Consider the following 16,238-nt stretch of genomic DNA (forward strand, 5'->3'; position numbering starts at 1 on the left):
GTTTGATGTAATTGATTGAAATTGACGTGAGGACGCCACTGGATCACTAAAAGGTGCTTCTTAGATTAAAAAAAAATAAATAAATAAATAATAACGATGAAGAGTATCGATAATAATCATAATAAACAATGAAGCCGAACCTTTTAGTCGATTAAAACTATACAAGCGGCGCGGTTTTGATGGCTTTTTTATCGGTCGAGACGCTTAGCGAATATACGAGTGGTGTTAAAAAGTGGGTGGATGTGCTGGACGAGCGGATTAGGGTGAACACCAGGAAGGCCAGTTGTGGAAAGGTAAATTTTTCAATTGTTGCTTCATTCTATCTAAATTTCCACAATAGATAAGTTAGGTTTTCCCGTGTTAATTAATGCAAAACATGACGCACCGGATTTCAAACATTCAGTCTCTATTAAATTGCAATCTCGTAAATTTTAGAGGTGTTGGCAACGTCGCATTACTTATAGGCAGGTTAATGGTCGTGGCCTGTTTGGCTTTGGCATGTCAATGGTTGGATAAGAGATCATTTATTTCGTATGCCGCGTTGACGGCTCTTGCGAATGAAAAATTTGGGAAAATTACTGACAGGACTTGTAAAGTATGATCTTCTTAATATGACGCAGTTGTTTCAAATTTTTAATTTTGTTAGTTTTCGAGTTATTTAAGTTTAAGTGGAAGCACCTCTGTAGGAGCCATACGTTAGTCCGACTATCAACTCGCTTTGGGGCTGGATATCTTAAGAAGTTGTTCATGGATTGCTTTGAATCTTATTCAACATTTGTTAAGTATACTTTCCTTAATCTAACGCAATTGGTTTCACATTTCTGTCTCAAGTAGTTTTCGAGTTATTTAAGTTTTAGTAGAAGCAAGTCAGAGGCTGCCATGCGTTCCTCAGACTGTCAACTCGCTTTGGAGTTGGATATCTTAAAAAGTTGTATCTGGATTGTTTTGCATCTTTAATAAAGCATGTAAAGCATGCTTTCTTGAATCCAACGCAATTTGTATCAATTATCTATCTCCAATAGTTTGCGAGTTATTTGTGTCTTAGTAGAAGCAACTCTGTAGGAGCCATACGTCACTCAGACTGACTTTGGACCCGGATATCTTAAAAAGCAGTGTTTGAATTGTTTTGTGTCTGTAATAAAACTTGTAAAGCATGCTTTCCTGAATCCAACGCAATTTGTTTCAAATATTTATCTTTGGTAGTTTTTGAGTTATTGGGGATTTAGTAGTAGCAACTCTCTAAGAGCCATTTGTCCCTCAGGCTATCAATCCACTTAAAGAGTTGTGTCTGGATTGCTTTGCATTGTAAATACAACTTTTACCTACCAAACAACTCAATCAAGTTTATCCAAAATAGTATAAGTACAATTTTTTTATGACGAAACTGTCTTGTACTAACTTGATTAGTTAATTAGAGCGTGTGGTAAGAATTGTACAATTTTTTAATTTTTTTGAAAAATATTAATTTAATTTTTTTAGAAATAAATTTTTGATTTTTTTTTGCGATTTTTTGTAAATATTAGTAAAAGCATATTTTCCTGAATCCAATACAATTTGTTTCAAATCTCTATTTATAGTAGTTTTTGAGTTACTTGACTTTTAGTAGAAGCAACTCTAGGATCGACTCGCTTTGGAGCTGGATATTTCAAGAAGTTCTGTCTGGATTGTTTTGCATCCTTAATAAAATTTATTAAGCATTCTTTTCTGAATCCAACGCAGTTTGTTTCACATTTTTATCTTTAGTAGTTTTGGAGTTATTTGAGTTTTAGTGAAAACAACTCTTCAGGAGACATACGTCACTCAGACTGTCCAGTGGCTTTGAGGCCGGATATCCCAAAAAGTAGTGTATGGATTATCTTGCGTCCTGAATAAAATTGGTAATGCATGCTTTCCTGAATGCAACGCAGTTTGTTTCATATTTTTATCATTGGTAGATTTTCAGTTATTCGAGTTTTAGTAGAAGCAACTCTGTAAGAGCCATACGTCACTTATACTGTCTAGTCACTGGGAGGCTGGATATCTTAAGAAGTTTTTCCTGGATTGTTTTGCATCCTTAATAAAAATTGTAAAATATACATGCTGTATCCAATGCAATTTGTTTCGATTTTTTATCTTAAGTAGTTTTCGAGTTATTTGAGTTTAAGTGGACGCACGTCTGCTAGAGGTCACTCAGACTGTTAACTCGCTTTGGTGTTTGATATTTCAAGAAGTTCTGTCTGGATTGTTTTGCATCATTAATAAAATTTTTAAAGCATACTTTCTTAAATCCAATGCAATTTAATTCAATTTTTTATCTCTAGTAGTTTTTGAGTTATTTGAATTTTAGTAGAAGCAACTTTTTAAAATATATAAAATTATCTACAATTTAAATTGGGATTTTTTAGATCTAGGAAATGCCATTTTGAAGGTCTCAGATTTTTTTCATTTTTCTTACACCATAATAACAGCCGTTGTTGCCAAATTTACTTAGCAGAGACAACACCTCAGCCATTTTTTTTAATTGGATTTTCATATCGGACAACATTACTTTAAGTTGAACATGAATAAACGTTGTCATATTGTGCAAAATTTCCATTAAATTCCGCCTGAGATTTTCAACTGTTTTTAGCAGTTTTTTTTGTCTCTTGGGCGTGGCCAATTAACAACTGATCAAATTTTAAAATGGTAAATGAGCGCCATCTTGAAAAAAAAGTTTAACGGAAAGTGTATATTAATTATTGCAGGAGATTTGGGACTGCATATGTTAAAAAGTTGTGTCCGAATTGTTTTCCAACCTTAATAAAACTTGTAAACAAAACTTTTCTAAATCCAATGCAATTTGTCTCATATTTTTATCTTTAGTAGTTTTCAAGTTATTTAAATTTTAGTAGAAGCAATTCTGTAGGAGCCATACGTCCCTCAAACTGTCAACTCGCTTTGGGGCTAGATATCTTAAGAAGTTGTGTCTGGATTTGTTTGCATCCTTTATAAAACTTGTAAGACATACTTTCCTGAATCCAACGCAATTTATTTCAAATTTTTATCTTTGGTAGTTTTTGAGTTATTGGAGATTTAGTAGAAGCAACTATCTAAGAGCCATTTGTCCCTCAGGCTGTCAATTCACTTAGAGGGCTCGATATCTTAAAGAGTTGTATCTGGATGGCATTGCATTGTAAATACAACTTTTTCCTACCAAACAACTCACTCAAGTTTATCCAAAATAATTTGTATGGCGAAACTGTATTGTACTAACTGGACTAGTTAATTAGAGTATGTGGTAAGAATTGTACAATTTTTTTGAAAAATATTATTTTTATAATTTTTTTAGAAACAAATATTTGCATTTTTTTGAGATTTTTTGTAAATATTAGTAAAAGCATATTTTCCTGAATCCAATACAATTTGTTTCACATTTTTATCTTTAGTAGTTTTGGAGTTATTTGAGTTTTAGTGGAAACAACTCTTTAGGAGACACACGTCACTCAGACTGTCAAGTGGCTTTGAGGCCGGATATCCCAAAAAGTAGTGTATGGATTATTTTGCGTCCTGAATAAAACTGGTAATGCATGCTTTCCTGAATGCAACGCAGTTTGTTTCATATTTTTATCATTGGTAGATTTCCAGTTATTCGAGTTTTAGTAGAAGCAACTCTGTAAGAGCCATACGTCACTTATACTGTCCAAGCACTGGGAGGCTGGATATCTTAAGAAGTTTTTCCTGGATTGTTTTGCATCCTTAATAAAACTTGTAAAATATACTTTGCTGTATCCAATGCAATTTGTTTCGATTTTTTATCTTAACTAGTTTTCGAGTTATTTGAGTTTAAGTGGAAGCACGTCTGCTAGAGGTCACTCAGACTGTCAACTCTCTTTGGTGTTTGATATTTCAAGAAGTTCTGTCTGGATTGTTTTGCATCATTAATAAAATTTTTAAAGCATACTTTCTTAAATCCAATGCAATTTAATTCAATTTTTTATCTCTAGTAGTTTTTGAGTTATTTGAATTTTAGTAGAAGCAACTTTTTAAAATATATAAAATTATCTACAATTTAAATTGGGATTTTTAAGATCTAGGAAATGCCATTTTGAAGGTTTTTTTTTTTCATTTTGCTTACACCAAAACAACAGCCGTTGTTGCCAAATTTACTTAGCAAAGACAACACCTTTGGATTTTCATATGGGACAACATTACTTTAAGGTATCAAATTGTTCGCTTACCATGAATAAACGTTGTCATATGATGCAAAATTTCCATTAAATTCCGCCTGAGATTTTCAACTGTTTTTAGCAGTTTTTTGTATCTTGGGCGTGGCAAACTAACAACTGATCGAGTTTTAAAAGTTCGCCATCTTGAAAAAAAAATAAGCCTTAAGCAAAAAGTGTTTATTAATTATTGCATTATGTCTGAATTGCTTTGCACCTCGATTAATATTTGTAAAGTAAACTTTTCCTAATCCAACGCAATTTGTTTCATATTTTTATCTTTAATATTTTTCAAGTTATTTGAGTTTTAGTAGAAGCAAGTCTGTAGCAGCCGTACGTCCTTTAAACTGTCAACTCACTTTGAAGCTAGATATTTTTGAGAAGTTGTATCTGGATTGTTTTGTATCTATAATAAAACTTTTTAAACATACTTTTCACAATGCAACGCAATTTGTCTCATATTTTTATCTTTAGTAGTTTTCAAGTTACTTGAATTTTAGTAGAAGCATTTCGGTAAGAGTAATTCTCTAGTAGTTTTCGGATTATTTGAATTTAAGTGGGAAAAATCGTAAAAGAGTCGAAAGTCTCTTGGGCTTCCAACTGTATTAGGACCCGAATAATTTGAGAGGTTTTATCTGGATTGCTTTTAACCCTAAACAAATTTTATAGAGCGCACTTTTCCCTAAATAACGCAATTCGTTTAAAATTGTTGCCATTAGGGATTATTAAGGTATTTGAGTTTTAGTTGAAGAAAGTATTTATTTTGTCTTTGGGAACGGAAGGAAAGTAATTAACTTCGTACATCTCAAGCACTTTGGCAACATGGAAAAGTGCAACAATGACATTACTTGCATGTCATAGTAATCGTTAGTGATGCCATGTTGCCGCAGTGACAATTTTGTCTCTGAATTTTGGGAATTTGGTTTTCTTCATCAAGTCATAACCAAAAAATTTAAATATGAAGTAACACAGTTTATTACACGAAATTATAATAGTTTTAAAAAGTTATTGAAGTTTTAAAGTAATTTAAAGTGCATTTGTTAATTATTGTTGATTATCAGTTTACGTATGTAGTTGCCATTTGTCATAAGATATAGTCCCCTGAAAGTCGATTCACTTGTTTTGCAATTTTGTTTGAATTTTTAATTTCCTCCTAGTTACTTCTTGTGCCTTCTCCGCTCCTCTGCTCCTTATAGTAGAATAACATATTTATTTACTTACAAAGAAAATAAAAACTTTTTTTTGTCTTTGAAAAATTTTGAACACAGGTCTAATTTGTGATCTAGTAAAATTTGTCGTTTTATTCTAATGGATTCATTGTTTAATTGAGATGATATGAAAAATAAGAATCACATTAATTTTTGTTAAAATATGTATAGTTAGTACTATGAATTATATTATAACTTTTAAGTTGTGTCTATAAATTGGATCGTGTATTTGTGAAAATTTCCGTAATATATTGTATTGTATTGTATGCGCCTACTGGTTATAGACTTTGGAATCTTGTAAAAGAGTGTTTGATTCTAATAAGGGATGTTGAATTTAATGAAAATAAGTTTCATTTTAAGAAAATACAATTAATAGATAAAGATCAGAATGAAAGCATCCAGACCGGCCATGACTTGACAGAGACAGAAGTTGACAACATTGAGATCGACCAGGAGAATGAAACAAACGAAATATAAGAACATCAAGAAGAGAAAGGTAACTCTTTGCTAGCTAATTAAAAGAGAGCTGAAGAGAGAAGTAAAAAAACCAAGAAACACTAATATGTACATATATTAGATACCAAATGAGTGTTTACATATAAGATTAAAAATAGCTGAAAAAGTAAGATGGGTTGGGATTTTCAATATCATCATGACCTTTCAAACCTGAATATTGACCAAGTTAATTAACATTTTAGATATAAAATAAATCGGACTTGACTCACTCAAATTTCAGGAACTTTTAAACCGGACCTAATCGTTTATATTGATAATAAATCCGACTTGATTTTTTCCCGATCGTTTCAATAAGATAGCGCTATAATTAACATTCCACCGATAATAAAGCCATTATTCAATATCGTGATTGGCGAAAACGCGTTTGTTTGTTTGTTTTTTTTTGTTCGATCAACAATCGGATCTTGAGAATTTAATTATGCTAAAAAAATTAATAAATGTGGCTGCCAGCAACATTCTTCCCTGCAATATAACTTACTTGTAACTATAATAGTTACCAAATTATTTACATCTGAAGATTGGCTAAAGTCAGGTGGGTTTAAAAGTGACTGGCTCAACATTTTTCCAGATAACTTATTCCAGGATAAAGATAGAGCAGTGAAATAAAAACTTTTTGCTAGCTAGTCTAATTGGTTATAGAAAATTGTTAAATAACTTTCCTGTAACTATTATAGTTACCAAGTTATTTACATCTTAATATGGGCTAAAGTCAGGTGGGTTTAAAACTGACTGACTCTACATTTTTCCAGATAACTGATTCCAGGATAAATATAAAACAGTGAAATAAAAACTTTTTGCTAACTAGTCTAATTAGTTATAAAAAAAGTGTTAAATAACTTTCCTGTAACTATTACAGTTACCAAGTTATTTACATCTAAATATTGACTAAAATCAGGTAGACTTCAAACCGACTGATTCAACATTTTTCCAGATAACTTATTCCAGGATGAAAATAAAACAGTGAAATAAAAACTTTTTGCTAACTAGTCTAATTAGTTATAAAAAAAAGTGTTAAATAACTTTCCTGTAACTATTACAGTTACCAAGTTATTTACATCTAAATATTGACTAAAATCAGGTAGACTTCAAACCGACTGATTCAACATTTTTGCAGATAACTTATTCCAGGATGAAAATAAAACAGTGAAATAAAAACTTTTTGCTAGCTAGTCTAACTAGTTATAAAAAAGTGTCAAATAACTTTCTTGTAACTATTATAGTTATCAAATTATTTACATCTAAAAATTGGCTAAATTTAGATAGATTTCAAAGCGACTGACTCAACATTTTTCCAGATAACTTATTCCAGGACAAAGATAGAGCAGCGAATAAAAAACTGTCTGCTAGCTAGTCTAATTAGTTATAAAAAAGTGCCAAATAACTTTCCTGTAACTATTATAGTTATCAAATTATTTACATCCGAAAATTGACTAAAATCTGGTAGATATTAAACCGACTGACTTGAAGATTTTTCCAGATAACTCATTCCAAGATAAAGATAAAGCAGTAAAATAAAAACTTTTTGCTAGCTAGTCTAATTAGTTATAAAAAAGTGTTAGATGACTTTCCTGTAACTATTATAGTTATCAAATTATTTACATCTGAATATTAGTTAAAGTCAGATGAACTTCAAAGCGACTGACTCAACATTTTTCCAGATAACTTATTCCAGGATAAAGATAGAGTAGCGAAATAAAAACTTTCTGATACTTAGTCTAAGTAGCTACAAAAAAGTAACAAACAATTTTTCTGTAACTATTATAGTTACTAAATTATTTACATCTGAAAATTGGCTAAAATTAGATAGATTTTAAAGCGACTGACTCAACATTTTTCCAGATAACTCATTCCAAGATAAAGATAAAGCAGTAAAATAAAAACTTTTTGCTAGCTAGTTTAATTAGTTATAAAAAAGTGGTAAATAACTTTCCTGTAACTATTACAGTTACCAAGTTATTTACATCTGAATATTGGCTAAAATCAGGTGGGCTTAAAACTGACTGGCTCAATATTTTTCCAGATAACTTATTCCAGGATGAAAATAAAACAGTGAAATAAAAACTTTTTGCTAGCTAGTCTAACTAGTTATAAAAAAGTGTCAAATAACTTTCTTGTAACTATTATAGTTACCAAATTATTTACATCTAAAAATTGGCTAAATTTAGATAGATTTTAAAGCGACTGACTCAACATTTTTCCAGATAACTTATTCCAGGATAAAGATAAAGCAGTGAAATAAAAACCCTTTGCTAGCTAGTCTAATTAGTTATAAAAAAGTGTTAAATAACTTTCGTGTAACTATTACAGTTACCAAGTTATTTATATCTGAATATTGGCTAAAGTCAGGTGGGCTTAAAACTGACTGGCTCAATATTTTTCCAGATAACTTATTCCAGGATGAAAATAAAACAGTGAAATAAAAACTTTTTGCTAGCTAGTCTAATTGGTTATAGAAAAGTGTAAAATAACTTTCTTGTAACTATTATAGTTACCAAACTATTTACATCTAAAAATTGGCTAAATTTAGATAGATTTCAAAGCGACTGACTCAACATTTTTCCAGATAACTGATTCCAGGACAAAGATAGAGCAGCGAATAAAAAACTGTCTGCTAGCTAGTCTAATTAGTTATAAAAAAGTGTTAAATAACTTTCCTGTAACTATTATAGTTATCAAATTATTTACATCCGAAAATTGACTAAAATCTGGTAGATACTAAACCGACTGACTTGAAGATTTTTCCAGATAACTCATTCCAAGATAAAGATAAAGCAGTAAAATAACAACTTTTTGCTAGCTAGTCTAATTAGTTATAAAAAAGTGTTAGATGACTTTCCTGTAACTATTATAGTTATCAAATTATTTACATCTGAATATTAGTTAAAGTCAGATGAACTTCAAAGCGACTGACTCAACATTTTTCCAGATAACTTATTCCAGGATAAAGATAGAGTAGCGAAATAAAAACTTTCTGATACTTAGTCTAAGTAGCTACAAAAAAGTAACAAACAATTTTTCTGTAACTATTATAGTTACTAAATTATTTACATCTGAAAATTGGCTAAAATTAGATAGATTTTAAAGCGACTGACTCAACATTTTTCCAGATAACTCATTCCAAGATAAAGATAAAGCAGTAAAATAAAAACTTTTTGCTAGCTAGTTTAATTAGTTATAAAAAAGTGGTAAATAACTTTCCTGTAACTATTACAGTTACCAAGTTATTTACATCTGAATATTGGCTAAAATCAGGTGGGCTTAAAACTGACTGGCTCAATATTTTTCCAGATAACTTATTCCAGGATGAAAATAAAACAGTGAAATAAAAACTTTTTGCTAGCTAGTCTAACTAGTTATAAAAAAGTGTCAAATAACTTTCTTGTAACTATTATAGTTACCAAATTATTTACATCTAAAAATTGGCTAAATTTAGATAGATTTTAAAGCGACTGACTCAACATTTTTCCAGATAACTTATTCCAGGATAAAGATAAAGCAGTGAAATAAAAACCCTTTGCTAGCTAGTCTAATTAGTTATAAAAAAGTGTTAAATAACTTTCGTGTAACTATTACAGTTACCAAGTTATTTATATCTGAATATTGGCTAAAGTCAGGTGGGCTTAAAACTGACTGGCTCAATATTTTTCCAGATAACTTATTCCAGGATGAAAATAAAACAGTGAAATAAAAACTTTTTGCTAGCTAGTCTAATTGGTTATAGAAAAGTGTAAAATAACTTTCTTGTAACTATTATAGTTACCAAACTATTTACATCTGAATATTGGCTAAAATCAGGTGGGCTTAAAACTGACTGGCTCAATATTTTTCCAGATAACTTATTCCAGGATGAAAATAAAACAGTGAAATAAAAACTTTTTGCTAGCTAGTCTAACTGGTTATAAAAAAGTGTGAAATAACTTTCTTGTAACTATTATAGTTACCAAATTATTTACATCTAAAAATTGGCTAAATTTAGATAGATTTCAAAGCAACTGACTCAACATTTTTCCAGATAACTTATTCCAGGACAAAGATAGAGCAGCGAATAAAAAACTGTCTACTAGCTAGTCTAATTAGTTATAAAAAAGTGCCAAATAACTTTCCTGTAACTATTATAGTTATCAAATTATTTACATCCGAAAATTGACTAAAATCTGGTAGATATTAAACCGACTGACTTGAAGATTTTTCCAGATAACTCATTCCAAGATAAAGATAAAGCAGTAAAATAAAAACTTTTTGCTAGCTAGTCTAATTAGTTATAAAAAAGTGTTAAATAACTTTCCTGTAACTATTACAGTTACCAAGTTATTTACATCTGAATATTGGCTAAAGTCAGGTGGGCTTAAAACTGACTGGCTCAATATTTTTCCAGATAACTTATTCCAGGATGAAAATAAAACAGTGAAATAAAAACTGTTTGCTAGCTAGTCTAACTGGTTATAAAAAAGTGTGAAATAACTTTCTTGTAACTATTATAGTTACCAAATTATTTACATCTAAAAATTGGCTAAATTTAGATAGATTTCAAAGCAACTGACTCAACATTTTTCCAGATAACTTATTCCAGGATAAAGATAAAGTAGTGAAATAAAAACCCTTTGCTAGCTAGTCTAATTAGTTATAAAAAAAGTGTTAAATAACTTTCCTGTAACTATTACAGTTACCAAGTTATTTACATCTTAATATGGGCTAAAGTCAGGTGGGCTTAAAACTGATTGACTCTAAATTTTTCCAGATAACTGATTCCAGGATAAATATAAAACAGTGAAATAAAAACTTTTTGCTAGCTAGTCTAATTAGTTATAAAAAAGTGGTAAATAACTTTCCTGTAACTATTACAGTTACCAAGTTATTTATATCTGAATATTGGCTAAAGTCAGGTGGGCTTAAAACTGACTGGCTCAATATTTTTCCAGATAACTTATTCCAGGATGAAAATAAAACAGTGAAATAAAAACTTTTTGCTAGCTAGTCTAATTGGTTATAGAAAATTGTTAAATAATTTTCCTGTAACTATTATAGTTACCAAATTATTAACATCTGAATATTGGCTAAAATCAGGTAGACTTCAAACCGACTGGCTCAACATTTTCCAGATAACTTATTCCAGGATAACGATAGAGCAAAGAAATAAAAACTTTTTGCTAGCTAATCTAACTAGTTATAAAAAAGTGTTAAATAACTTTCCTGTAAATATTATAGTTACCAAGTTATTTACATCTTAATATGGGCTAAAGTCAGGTGGGCTTAAAACTGTTTGACTCTACATTTTTCCAGATAACAGATTCCAGGATAAAGATAAAGCAGTGAAATAAAATCTCTTTGCTAGCTAATCTAACTAGTTATAAAAAAGTGTTAAATAACTTTCCTGTAACTATTATAGTTACCAAATTATTTACATCCGAAAATTGACTAAAATCTGGTAGATATTAAACCGACTGACTCAACATTTTTCCAGATAACTTATTCCAGGATAACGATAAAGCAGTGAAATAAAAACTCTTTGCTAGCTAATCTAACTAGTTATAAAAAAGTGTTAAAGAACTTTCCTGTAACTATTATAGTTACCAAATTATTTATAAAATAGTTATCGCGTTTTTGAGAACACCATTGCTAGCATCAGAAATTCGACCTTAACATCAATTAACTTTTTAAAAAAATAGTTGAAAAAGAACACATTTATAATTATGACATACCTACCACTGAAATAACATTTTCCACCACTTGTGAAAGTTGAAAACAATGACTTAAAGCTATTTCAGTATATGCCGCAAGCACCCTCATAAAAAAAGGATTATCTGAAAGCGGTAAAACATAATTTATAAAGGATTACGTGAACCTGGAACAGTAAAATGCCCATTTGGGATTTGTTAATTGGGTCAGCTCTATAGTAAAATGCACGGTTATTTAAATTTATTTATACTCGAACATATATATAAATTAACAAAGAAAATGTACCATTTGCGCTTAAAATAACCGTTTACCAATTAAATTATTCCACTGTAAATCCTGCCTAATCAACGTAAAACTGTAGCACAAAGTAAAAACCTATTTACGTAAATGTTTCCGGCTTATATTAAACGTTAGTGAGATTTTATTTTTGCTATAGTCTAAATTTAGGATTAAAGTGTAGTTCCATGATTTCCTATAACGAGTGTACAATGTGGAACTTTTTCGCACGCGATATCTAATGGAGTGCGTCAATTTTTCCACTGGTTTTCTCAAATTCACGCGTTAAAAATAGGATAATATCGATTAAAGAAAAAATTAAATACTTTTGAATTTTACCATGAGCTTAGTTGGAACAAGTGGCTGATAAATTGTACTATATCGATTATTTCGGTTTTAAAAAAAGGCATCGTTGGCACATAAAATTCAGTTTTCCCATTGAATATGAATAAAAGAAACGTGATACCAATAGTATAGGATCTATAGAAATTTTAGATAGATCTATAGATATATAGAAATTTTAAACCTAAGACTGCTAAAAGTTGGATTAGTTATTAACTTTAGTGGTCAAAAAAGCCTCATGCTGAACACGGTAGAGGTGAAAGAAAATTAAGGGCGAAGGTAGAAAATTGTAAGGCTGAAAATTGTTATCAATTACATCAATAGGACTAAAGAAGTGCATCAATAGAGCAAAATTCAGGTGATCTAGTAATTAATTTGATAAGGCTAATCGCACTTTATTGTTGACTTAAATGAAATGCTTCTTAATTATTTAATGAATTTCTTGCCAAATTTAAATCTCCAATTACATCTGATTGATAATAAGTTATTAAGAAGGGCGGAAGTGGTAAAAGACCTTTGAGTACTGTTTAATTCTAAAATATTTTTTTATGATCCTAGTGGTACCAATACCAATAGTTCAGCTACTAATAGTGACTCAAACCAAATTCTTATATAACCTCGTCCAATTTCATTATTAAACAACTTTTTCCTCATTTAATTTCCATCCTAGGGTTTCATGGTACGCCCATCTAATCGAGCTTTATAACGCTAAAAAGAAAAATTGCGATACTCATATATAGTCCCCAAAGGGAAATAGAAAATGTTTAAAGTCCCACGGGAACCGTACGTGTAAGCCGCTTGAATTAGTACACATATCCCCGGATGTCGGAAGGGGATCTGTGCACCCAGACTGTGAGGTTAAATATTTCGGTCTGGGTTTGAGGATAGAAACAGCCGAGGGTTTTTGGGGTTTTAATAATGTATGGTATGCTTAAGGTTAAGTTATATGTCGTTTGTCTGTAGGTTATTTAAAGGAGTCTTAAATCTGCACGGGTTTAATGGTAATGAAGTCTAACGATGCAATGTAATAAGATTTATCAAAAAAGCATGATGGAAGGTTTTTTTCTCATTTCTTCAACAAAAAAAATTATTTTTTATCTCCCTGTAAATTTTTTGAAAAAACGCTGTAATAGGTGTCTAATCATTTTAATTGAAGAATATTTGTAGACATTTTCAACTCTCTTGGTTTTTGAGTTTGAGCATGTTGATAGGATTTTTGGAAAAAAAGGAATATGAAATTTTTTATAGATACATTTTCTGTTTGAAATTAAAAACACTATAATATGAGCTAAATTTCATGAAAATCGATAGAAAAATGTGGAAAATATGGCGGATTTTGTTTTTGGTCTATATTGATTTTTGCGAAAATTGCTTTTACTCAAAAACCTTTTTATATCTCAAAAACTAGTCAATAGATTTTTGAAAATTCTTCTTATCTCTTGTAGAGGACACTTGAGCGCACACACCTGTCTAATTTTGAATAATTTTTAAATAAGAGTTTCCTAGAAAAATCGCGTGAAACTTTAAGTCTCCGAGGGCCTCTAATTTTTACAATATGTCGTTTTACTGCAAAAATATTGAGTTTATGAAAATTTTTATAGATAAATTTTTTGCTTGAAATTAAAATCAATATAATATAAGGTAAATTTCATGAAAATCGGTGGAAAAATAAGGAAAATATAGCGGATTTTGTTTTTGGCCTGTATTGATTTTTGCAAAAATTCCTTTTAAAATTGTTTTTATCTCCCTGTACATTTTTTGAAAAAAACGCTGAAATAGGTGTCTAATCATTTTAATTGAAGAATATTTGTTCAAATTTTCAGCTCTCTAACTCTCTTGATTTTTGAGTTATGAGTATGTTGGAAGGATTTTTTGAAAAAAATTCACATTTCTTCAAAAAAAAAATGTTTTTTATCTTCCTGTATATTGTTTGAAAAAACGCTGAAATAGGTGTCCAATCATTTTAATTGAAGAGTATTTGTACAAATTTTCAGCTCTCTAACTCTCTTGGTTTTTGAGTTATGAGCATATTGGAAGGATTTTTTGGAAAAAAATCACATTTCTTCAAAAAAAAATTCTTGTATATTGTTTGAAAAAACGCTGAAATAGGTGTCTAATCATTTTAATTGAAGAATATTTGTACAAATTTTCAGCTCTCTAACTCTCTTGGTTTTTGAGTTATGAGCATATTGGAAGGATTTTTTGAAAAAAAATCACATTTCTTCAAAAAAAAAAATGTTTTTTATCTTCCTGTATATTTTTTGAAAAAACGCTGAAATAGGTGTATAATCATTTTAATTGAAGAATATTTGTTCAAATTTTCAGCTCTCTAACTCTCTTGGTTTTTGAGTTATGAGTATGTTGGAAGGATTTTTTGAAAAAAAATCACATTTCTTAAAAAAAAAAATGTTTTTTATCTTCCTGTATATTGTTTGAAAAAACGCTGAAATAGGTGTCTAATCATTTTAATTGAAGAATATTTGTTCAAATTTTCAGCTCTCTAACTCTCTTCGTTTTTGAGTTATGAGCATATTGGAAGGATTTTTTGGAAAAAAATCACATTTCTTCAAAAAAAAAATGTTTTTTATCTTCCTGTATATTGTTTGAAAAAACGCTGAAATAGGTGTCCAATCATTTTAATTGAAGAGTATTTGTTCAAATTTTCAGCTCTCTAACTCTCTTCGTTTTTGAGTTATAAGCATATTGGAAGGATTTTTTGAAAAAAATTCACATTATTTCAAAAAAAAAATGTTTTTTATCTTCCTGTATATTTTTTGAAAAAACGCTGAAATAGGTGTCTAATCATTTTAATTGAAGAATATTTGTTCAAATTTTCAGCTCTCTAACTCTCTTCGTTTTTGAGTTATGAGCATATTGGAAGGATTTTTTGGAAAAAAATCACATTTCTTAAAAAAAAAATGTTTTTTATCTTCCTGTATATTGTTTGAAAAAACGCTGAAATAGGTGTCCAATCATTTTAATTGAAGAGTATTTGTTCAAATTTTCAGCTCTCTAACTCTCTTGGTTTTTGAGTTATGAGCATATTGGAAGGATTTTTTGGAAAAAAATCACATTTCTTCAAAAAAAAATATGTTTTTTATCTTCCTGTATATTTTTTGAAAAAACGCTGAAATAGGTGTCTAATCATTTTAATTGAAGAATATTTGTTCAAATTTTCAGCTCTCTAACTCTCTTCGTTTTTGAGTTATGAGCATATTGGAAGGATTTTTTGGAAAAAAATCACATTTCTTAAAAAAAAATGTTTTTTATCTTCCTGTATATTGTTTGAAAAAACGCTGAAATAGGTGTCCAATCATTTTAATTGAAGAGTATTTGTTCAAATTTTCAGCTCTCTAACTCTCTTGGTTTTTGAGTTATGAGCATATTGGAAGGATTTTTTGGAAAAAAATCACATTTCTTCAAAAAAAAATATGTTTTTTATCTTCCTGTATATTTTTTGAAAAAACGCTGAAATAGGTGTCCAATCATTTTAATTGAAGAGTATTTGTACAAATTTTCAGCTCTCTAACTCTCTTGGTTTTTGAGTTATAAGCATATTTTGAAAAAAATTCACATTATTTCAAAAAAAAAATGTTTTTTATCTTCCTGTATATTGTTTGAAAAAACGCTGAAATAGGTGTCTAATCATTTTAATTGAAGAATATTTGTTCAAATTTTCAGCTCTCTAACTCTCTTGGTTTTTGAGTTATGAGCATATTGGAAGGATTTTTTGGAAAAAAATCACATTTCTTCAAAAAAAAATATGTTTTTTATCTTCCTGTAAATTTTTTGAAAAAACGCTGAAATAGGTGTCCAATCATTTTAATTGAAGAGTATTTGTACAAATTTTCAGCTCTCTAACTCTCTTGGTTTTTGAGTTATGAGCATATTGGCAGGATTTTTTGGAAAAAAATCACATTTCTTCAAAAAAAAATATGTTTTTTATCTTCCTGTATATTGTTTGAAAAAACGCTGAAATAGGTGTCCAATCATTTTAATTGAAGAGTATTTGTACAAATTTTCAGCTCTCTAACTCTCT

The 16,238-nt window shown here is 29.6% G+C and overlaps 1 protein-coding gene across 2 annotated transcripts in view; it reads left to right on the plus strand.

The window, feature by feature from the left end:
- Nucleotides 1-16,238, plus strand: part of LOC126738390 (transient receptor potential cation channel trpm) — a 191,549-nt gene that overhangs the window by 13,211 nt on the left and 162,100 nt on the right. The window lies entirely within an intron of this gene.

This window comes from Anthonomus grandis, chromosome 7 (assembly GCF_022605725.1).
Source record: "Anthonomus grandis grandis chromosome 7, icAntGran1.3, whole genome shotgun sequence".
Classification (NCBI taxonomy): domain Eukaryota; kingdom Metazoa; phylum Arthropoda; class Insecta; order Coleoptera; family Curculionidae; genus Anthonomus; species Anthonomus grandis.